The sequence below is a fragment of the Hordeum vulgare genome, chromosome 2H, assembly GCF_904849725.1.
Source record: "Hordeum vulgare subsp. vulgare chromosome 2H, MorexV3_pseudomolecules_assembly, whole genome shotgun sequence".
Taxonomy (NCBI): domain Eukaryota; kingdom Viridiplantae; phylum Streptophyta; class Magnoliopsida; order Poales; family Poaceae; genus Hordeum; species Hordeum vulgare.
The window spans coordinates 496,180,265-496,190,007 of record NC_058519.1 but is presented as its reverse complement, the minus strand read 5'-3'; positions in this window follow the sequence as shown (position 1 = coordinate 496,190,007).

Below are 9,743 nucleotides of genomic sequence, written 5' to 3'. Positions count from 1 at the left end.
TATCAAACATAGCAGCATCAGGCATAGTATCATGGGCAGCAGAAGTAGCATCATCAAGCACAGGCGACATATCAAGATTTCTAGCACGAGGCGAAGTCACAAACTTACTCATAACGGAAGGTGAATCAAGTGCAGAGCTAGATGGCAGTTCCTTACCTCTCCTCGTAGTTGAGGGCAAGACTTTAGTTCTTGGATATATCGAATTCCTCATAGTGACCAGCAGACATCAATCCCAAGTGACTCAGAGAATATAGTTGTGCCTCCCCGGCAACGGCGCCAGAAAATAGTCTTGCTAACCCACAAGTGTAGGGGATCGCAACAGTTTTCGAGGGTAGAGTATTCAACCCAAATTTATTGATTCGACACAAAGGGAAGCGAAAGAATATTCTCAAGTATTAGCAGCTGAGCCACACCTGAAAGATTAGTGTCTGCAAGCAAAGTATCAGTAGCAAAGTGGTTTGATAGCAACGGTGTCAGAAAAAGATCTGTTGACGGCAGACTATTCCTAACTGTTGTATTAATGGCGCCAGTAAATAGCACGTGGATGGTGAACTATTCTTTCCCGGCAACGGCTCTAGAAAAGTCTTGCAACAAGTAACATCAAAGTAGCAAGTAACAACAGTAGTGACAGCAGTAGCAAGGAACAGCAGTAGAGACAGCAGTAGCAAGTACCGGCAGTAGTGACAGCATTAGCAGCAAAGTAACATAGCAACGACCAGTAGTAAAAGACTCGTAGGCAGTGGATCGGTGATGGATTAGTATGCCGAATGTGATTCATCGTGTAACAGCTATAACACGGAGAGATAAGTAACTAGCTCCCGTTCGTCAATCTAATGTAGGCATGTATTCCGTATGTAGTCATACGTGCTTAGGGAAAAGAACTTGCATGACATCTATTGTCCATCCCTCCCGTGGCAGCAGGGTCCTAATAGAAACTACGGGATATTAAGGTTCTCCTTTTAATAAAGAACCGGACCAACGCATTATCACTTGGTGAATACATGAACTCCTCATACTATGGTCATCTCCGGGAGTTGTTCCGGCTATTGTCACTCCGGGGTTGCCGGGTGATAACACATAGTAGGTGACTACAACTTGCAAGATAGGATCTAAAACACACATATATTGGCGACAACATAATAGGTTCAGATCTGAAATCATGGCACTCGGGCCCTAATCACAAGCATTAAGCATGGAAAAGTAGTAGCAACATAAAATCTCAGAACATAGTGGATACTAGGGATCAATCCCCGTCAAAACTAACTCGATTAGATGATAGATCTCATCCAACTCATCACCGTACAGCAATCCTACGATGAGATTACTCACGAACAGTGAAGAGCATCATGGAATTGGCGATGTAGGAAGGTCGATGATGACGATGGCAATGATTTCCCCTCTCCAGAGCCCAAAACGGACTACAGTTCTTCCCTCCAGATGAAGAACAGGAGTTGGCGGTGCCTCTGTATCGTAAAACGCGATGAATCCTTCTCTCTGATTTTTTTCGGGCGAGACGGAATAAATAGAGCTGAGTTTGGGGGCGGTGGAGCCACGTGGGCCCCCACAATCCCTCACGGCGCGGCCTAGGGGGGTGGCCGCGGCCCAGGGGCTTGTGGCCCACTGGTCCACCTCCTCCGGTGGATCTTTGCGCACGTATTTTTCTTTAATTCCAGAAAAATTCTCAATAAATCTTCAGGACATTCCGAGAACTTTTATGAGTCCATGTTAGTCCAGGTTAGTTCCATTTAAGTCATGCAAATTAGAGTCCAAAACAAGGGCAAAAGAGTTCGGAAAAGTAGATACGACGGAGAAGTATCATGCATCCACTTCCATAAACCCAAAGTTGTTCCATACGAGTCCACCATACCTACCTATATGCGGTATCTACCTGCCGTTTGAAGTAAATTTGCATGTGCCTCTCTCTAAACCTTCAAGAAATAATATATTTTGCATGCCCGAACCGCTCATGTGGTGACAAGGGGCGATCAGTGTCTTCCATGCTAGGCGTGTTATCCTTGATATGTGTTTGTTCACTATCACTCACGAGAAAGGGGTCGGTAATTGGAATGCCCAGTTACATGCTTAGATCGAAAAGATAATTGCAAACAAAACTCCCCCTAGATTGATGTTGGTACGGACGGCACCCGAGTATTCGGCTAGTCATGGAGTGTGATTGATCGGTGGTGGGGGAGTCAAAACTTTACTTTTCTGTTTGGGAACCGCCTATAGTATGTGTAGCATGGAAGATGGTGAAAACTCTTGGTCATTGCGTTGACAATGAAAGCATGCCACCCAAAATTATTTATCTCTGTCTTCAAAGCTTGAGCTCTGGCACCTCTGCAAATCAATAGTTCCCTCTACGAAGGGTCTATCTATTTATGTTTCTGTTGAGTCATCCTCTTCTTTCAAAAAGCACCAATTAGAGAGCACCTCCATCATTTTTTATGCTTCGCTATTAATTCTTATTGAGTATGACTGTGACTGGATATTCTTTGCCATAAATTACAATGTTCAGTTAGCCCTTGGTCTTTGAAGGTGCTCTGCATTTATGTTTTGCGGTCTCAGAAAGAGCTAGCGAGATACCATCTATTCATATTTCTTCATATTTGTTTTGATTGAAGTGTTGACGTTTGAAACTTATTATTATTGCTCGCTAGTTGATTATACCATTGATATGAGTACATCTTGAGACCTAAATGTCATTGCTTATGTGGTTAGCTTATGATCTTGCTGAAAATATGAATATGAGTTAGACATAATTACAACAACAAGATCAAACAGAGTTCGTAAAAGTTTTTATTTTGTCTCTTTCAGTTTGTCAACAGAATTGCTTGAGGACAAGCAAGGCTTTAAGCTTGGGGGAGTTGATACGTCTCCATCGTATCTACTTTTACAAACTCTTTTGCCCTTGAGTTGGACTCTAATTTGCATGATTTGAATGGAACTAACCCGGACTAACGTTGTTTTCAGCAGAATTGCCATGGTGTTTTTTTTTTGCGCAGAAATAAAAGTTCTCAGAATGACCTGGAAATTTACGAGGATTTTTTGTGGAATATATAAAAAATACTGTCGCAAGAATCAACCGGAGACGTGGAGTGAGGAGCCCACAAGCCGAGGAGGCGCCCCCCTGGTCGCGCCTGGCAGGCTTTTGGGGCCCTCGGAGCTCCGCCGCCTCCAACTCCAGCTCTATTTAGTCCCTTTCGTCCAGAAAAATATCAAAAAGAAGAGTTCATCGCGTTTTACGATACGGAGACGGCGCCACCACCTGTTCTTCCTATGGAGGGCAGATCCGGAGTCCGTTCTGGGCTCTGGAGAGGGGAGATCGTCACCGGCGTCATCACCAACCTGCCTTCATCGCCAATTCCATGATGCTCTTCACCGTTCGTGAGTAATCTCATCATAGGCTTGCTAGACGGTGATGGGTTGGATGAGATCTATCATGTAATCGAGTTAGTTTTGATGGGGATTGATCCCTAGTATCCACTATGGTCTGAGATTGATGTTGCTACAACTTTCCCATGCTTAATGCTTGTCACTAGGGCCCTAGTGACATGATTTCAGATCTGAACCTATTATGTTCTCATCAATATATGTGTGTTCTTGATCCTATCTTGCAAGTTGTAGTCACCTACTATGTGTTATGACCCGGCAACCCCGTAGTGACAATAACCGGAACCACTCCTGGAGATGACCATAGTAAGAGGAGTTCATGTATTCACTATGTCCTAATGCTTTGTTCCAGTTCTCTATTAAAAGGAGAACCTTAATATCCCTTAGTTTCCATTAGGACCCCGCTGCCACGGGAGGGATGGACAATAGATGTCATGCAAGTTCTTTTCCATAAGCACGTATGACTATATACGGAATGCATGCCTACATTATATTGACGAACTGGACCTAGTTACATATCTCCCCATGTTATAACCGTTGCATGATGAATGTCATCCGGCATAATTATCCATCACTGATCCAATGCCTACGAGTTTTTCCTACTGGTCCTTGCTATGTCACTTTGTCGCTACTGCTATCACTGCTACTGATGTCACTACTGCTACTGTTACCATTGGTACTGCTACTATCACACTACTCTATTACTGAAACTTTGCTGCAGATACTAAGTCTTTCAAGTGTGGTCGAATTGACAACTCAACTGCTAATACTCGAGAAAATTCTTTTGCATCCCCTTGTGTCAAATCAACAAATTTGGGTTGAATACTCTACCCTCGAAAACTGTTGCGATCCCCTATACTTGTGGGTTATCAGGGCGACCTGGTCCTGTTGCTCCAATGGGTCTGCTTTGAGCAGGCGCGCTCGCGGCCCGAGACTTGTGGCGCCAGGAGTGTGCGCGTATCGGCCCGTGGCTGAGGAATCACCTGACATCTTGCTTCATCTCCTGGGCTCGTGATATGTCTCCAACGTATCTATAATTTTTGATGGTTCCATGCTATTATCTTGTCAACTTTGGATGTTTTATATGCATGAATATGCTATTTTATATTTTTTGGGACTAACCTATTAACTCAGTGCCTAGTGCCAGTTTCTGTTTTTTCCGAGTTTTTGACCTCTTTCTAAACGGAGTCCAAATGCAATAAAACTTTCGCGATGATTTTTTTGGACCAAAAGAGACCCCCGAAGCTTTGGAAGAAGGCCAGAAGAGCCACGGGGGAGTCACAAGCCCAGGAGGCCCGACCCACTAGGCTGCACCTACGAGGCTTGTGACCTCCTCGTGGGCCCAACCGACGTAATTCCACTGCCATAAATTCCTATAAACACAAAAAAAACCCCAAAAGAGACCTAGATCGGGAGTTCCGCCGCCGCAAGCCTCTGTAGCCACCAAAAACCAATCTGGAGCCCGTTCCGGCACCCTGCCGGAGGGGGAATCCATCTCCGGTGGCCCACTTCATCATCCCGGCAATCTCCATGACAGGGAGGGAGTAGTCCACCATCGGAGGTGAGGGTATGTACCAGTAGCTATGTGTTTGATCTCTCTCTCTCTCATGTTCTTGAGATGTCTTGATCTCGATGTACTGCGGGCTTTGCTACTATAGTTGGATCTTATGATTTTCTTCCCCCTCTCCCTTCTTGTAATGAATTGAGTTTCCCCTTTGAAGTTATCTTATCGGATTGAGTCTTTAAGAACACTCGATGTATGTCTTGCACGTGTCTATCTGTGGTGACAATGGGATATTCATGTGAGTACTTGATGTATGTTTTGGTGATCAACTTGCGGGTTTCGTGACATTGGGAACCTATGCATATGGGTTGGCACACGTTTTGACTCTCCGGTAGAAACTTCGGGGCACTCTTTGAAGTTCTATGTGTTGGTTGAATAGATGATTCTGAGATTGTGTGGTGCATATCGTATAATCATGCCCACGGATACTTGAGGTGACAATGGAGTATCTAGGTGATATTCGGGTCTTGGTTGATATGTGTCTTAAGGTGTTATTCTAGTACGAACTCTAGGATAGATTGAATGGAAAGAATAGCTTCGTGTTATTTTACTACGGACTCTTGAATAGATCGATCAGAAAGAATAACTTTGTGGTGGTTTCGTACCCGACAATAATCTATTCATTTGTTCTCCGCTATTAGTGACTTCGGAGTGACTCTTTGTTGCATGTTGATGGCTAGTTATATGATCCAATTATGTTATCATTATTGAGAGAACTTATACTAGTGAAAGTATGAACCCTAGGCCTTGTTTTCAAGCATTGCAATACCGTTTGTGCTCACTTTTACTATTAGTTACCTTGCTGTTTTTGTAATTTCAGATTACAAAAACCTATATCTACCATCCATATTGCACTTGTATCACCATCTCTTCGCCAAACTAGTGCACCTATACAATTTACCATTGTATTGGGTGTGTTGGGGACACAAGAGACTCTTTGTTATTTGGTTGCAGGGTTGCTTGAGAGAGACCATCTTCATCCTATGCCTCCCACGGATTGATAAACCTTAGGTCACCACTTGGGGGGAAATTGCTACTGTCCTACAAACCTCTGCACTTGGAGGCCCAACAACGTCTACAAGGAGAAGGTTGTGTAGTAGACATCACCTCGCCCTGGCCTCGTGAGGTCAGTCGCGGGGACGCGCTTCCTGCCTGGGCTCGGGGAGCGCGTCACGCCGCGGAGGTGGGGGTGGCGCGTCTTGCTCCTCGTCGTTCGCCAAGGATGGTTGGGGTCAAAACGAGCAGGAGAGCGCCGCAGAATCATCAGCAGTGGCAACGAGCTCCTTGATTCAATGGAGCCAGTCGTTGTGGCGGTCAGGGGTGGGTCGGTAGCGGAGCAGCTCGGTGGCCATGGCAAGCACGCATCGACCGTGTGGCATCTTCGGCCGGGCGCGCGAGGCTGACCCGAAAGCCCGGACGAGTGACGGAGTGGCAGTGCGGCCGTCGGGGTGCTCGGTAGCTGGCTGGGAGGAGCCTTGCTGTTCTTGAGCGTTAGGGCCCATGGCGGTGCTCACCACGGGTGATGGTGACACGAGCGCGGCGGCGGGGCCTGCGGGCGCCGTCTGAGCAATGTGGGTGGCGTGGCGCTCGACGCGAGCCCGGCGAGCGTCAGCCATCAAAGCGGCGAAGCTTGGTGAAGGTTGAGCTTGGAGGGAACCTTGACACGCCCCTACCTGGCGCGCCAAATGTCGGATTTCGGGCTCCGCAAAACCCTAAAAGATCCGAACTCAGGGGCATGTATGGAGATCTCTCACGGACTGTCCTCACCTAACTCGCTACTCGTTGTGGATGACAGAGAACTCACTCGATGGTGAGGAAGACACAGGACACGACAGTTTACACAGGTTAGGGCCGCTGGGAAGCGTAATACCCTACTCCTGATTTGGTGGATTGCCTCTCGCGGAGGTTGGTGGATGAACTAGTACAGTGTTCGAGGGCCTCCGGAGGCTGGGTGGCCTTTGTGTGGTGTCAATGGGTGAATGAACGGATCCCCCTCTATGAAGTAACCTACCCTCTATATATAGTGGCGGCCCCGGTCCTCTTCCCTTACCGTTTCGGCGGGAAGGGATCCCACAATGGCCAATTTTGAAGGGGGAACATGGGAACATGCTCTCCTTCCCAAAGGTGGTATTTGCATGCAAAGTGGCTGCCAGCGCTGCAGGGACGGGTCCAGGGATGACGTCTGTCCTGCTCGCGGGCGGCGATGGCTTTGTTGCACCAGAAGGGAAACCTTTGGAAGATGCCTTGGGTACCCTAGTACGTCATTGCCCCCTTTGAACTAAAGGGGAAACTGCTTCGCCCTGCTGTCTGTTGCTCGCGTGTCCTTCCTACATGTCATCCTTGACTCCTGAGGTTGGGCCTTGCCTCGGAATATCCGCCGCTCCGGAGGGGTCCTCATGAGGCCCGTGCGGGTCTTGACGTTGTTCCCCCTCATGAGGCTTGGCCCCTTGCGAGGGACTTGCCTTGAGTGGTACCGCGCCCAATCATGCTTGCTTGATGAAGTGGGCCAGCTCTGGGCCACAGGCAGGCAGGTCTGGTTACCCCCATTCCCAAAACGCCGACAAGGTCCTGTTTTGGACACCAGAAAAGTGTAGGGCTCATCGGTAGTGTACCGGGAGTGCCGGGAGGGTGCCGAGGGACCACGGGGAGGGGTGTGAGGACCCAAGAGCCTTATGGGCTGTGAGAGGATGTGGACCAGCCACTGGTGGGCTGGCTGAATCCTCTCTCAAAAGCCCATGCGGCTAGGAGTGGAGATAAAAGGCAAAAGTCTTTTAAAAGGAAAGGAAGGAGGAGTCCTCCCAAAGTAGTCCACCTCCCTTGTGGGAAGGTGGACTCTTCCTTTAGGGCTCAACCGACCCCTTCTTCTTGGGGTAGGGGCCAAGGATGCCTCCTCTCCCCTCCTCCTATATATATTAGAGGTATTGAGGGTTTTTGGACAACACAGAAATCAGCCACGGATGCCTCTCTCTCTCTCTCTAGATCTGTTTCTCCTCTAGTCTAGTTCGATAGTGCTTAGGCGAAGCCGTGCTGGATTAGTTCACCACCACCACCATGCCGCCGTACTGGATAACTCCTCCCCCTCTTGCTGGTTCAAGAAGGTGGAGATCGTCATCGAGCTATACGTGTGCTGAATGCGGAGGTGTCGTCCGTTCAGCACTAGATCGGGATGGATCATGATGGGATCGCGGGACGAATCATTATGAGATCGCAGGACGGGCTGCGATTTAGATCCCGAAGATGTTCCACTGCATAAACCATGTTATATACACTTCTTCTTAGCAATCTACAGGGGTATGTAGATTCACTGTCCCCTCTCGTAGATGATCATCACCATGGATAGGTATTGCGTGTGCGTAGGAAATTTTTTGTTTCTTATGCTACGTTCCCCAACAATGGCATCATAAGCCAGGTTCATGCGTAGATGATATCTCGAGTAGAACACAAAAGAGTTTGTGGGCATTAATGTTCAATTTGCTGCCCTCCTTACTCTTTTATTGATTCAGCGGTATTGTTAGATTGAAGCGGCCCAAACCAACATTACTCGTACGCTTACGACACACCGGTTTCATCGACTAACATGCAACTTCTTGCATAAACATGACTGGTGCGTGCCTGTTTCTTCAACTTTAGTTGAATCGGATTTGGCTGAGGTGGTCCTTGGAGAAGGTTAAATAGCAACTTGCATATCACCGTTGTGATTTTGCATAAGTAAGATGCGATCATACTAGATAGCCATAACAGCCACGTAAAACATGCAACAACAAATTAGAGGACGTCTAACTTGTTTTTGCACGGTATGCATGTGATGTGATATGGCCAAAGACATGATATGATATGTTGGATGTATGAGATGATCATGTTGTAATAGTTAAATATCGACTTGCACGTCGATGCTACGGCAACTGGCAGGAGCCATAGGGTTGTCTTTAATTATTTTTTGCATGGTGATGCTTTGCTTTATCGCTAGTAGTAGCTTTAGTAGTAACATCATAGTTAGCATGACAACCTCGATAGCAGCACAATGATGGAGATCATGGTGTGGCACCGGTGACGATGGAGATCATGTCGGTGCTTTGATGATGGAGATCAAGAAGCACAAGTTCATGGCCATATCATGTCACTGTAATTTGCATGTGATGTTAATCCTTTTATGCAACTTGTTTTTCGTAGGACGACGATAGCATTATAAGGTAATCCCTCACTAAAATTTCAAGATAAAATTGTGTTCTCCCCGACTGTGCACCGTTGCGACAATTTGTCGTTTGCGACACCACATGATGATCGGGTGTGATAGACTCAACTTCACATACAACGGGTGCAAAACGGTTGTACACGCGGAACACTCAGCTTAAACTTGACGAGCCTAGCATGTACAAACATGGCCTCAGAACACAAGAGACCGAAAGTTCGAGCATGAATCATATAGTTGATATGATCAACATGGAGATGTTCACCATTGAAACAATACTCAACTCACGTGATGATCGGACTTGAGTTAGTGAATTTGGATCATGGGACACTTGAATGACTAGAGGGATGTCAATTTGAGTGGGAGTTATTAAGTAATATGATTAATTGAACTCATTATCACGAACATAGTCAAAAGGTATTTACAAATTATGTTGTAGCTTGCGCTATAGCTCTACTGCTTTTGATATGTTCCTAGAGAAAAATTAGTTGAAAGATGATAGTAGCAATTATGCGGACTGGGTCCGTAAACTGAGGATTGTCCTCAATGCTGCACAGAAGGCTTATGTCCTTAATGCACCGCTCGGTGTGATGAACCCCG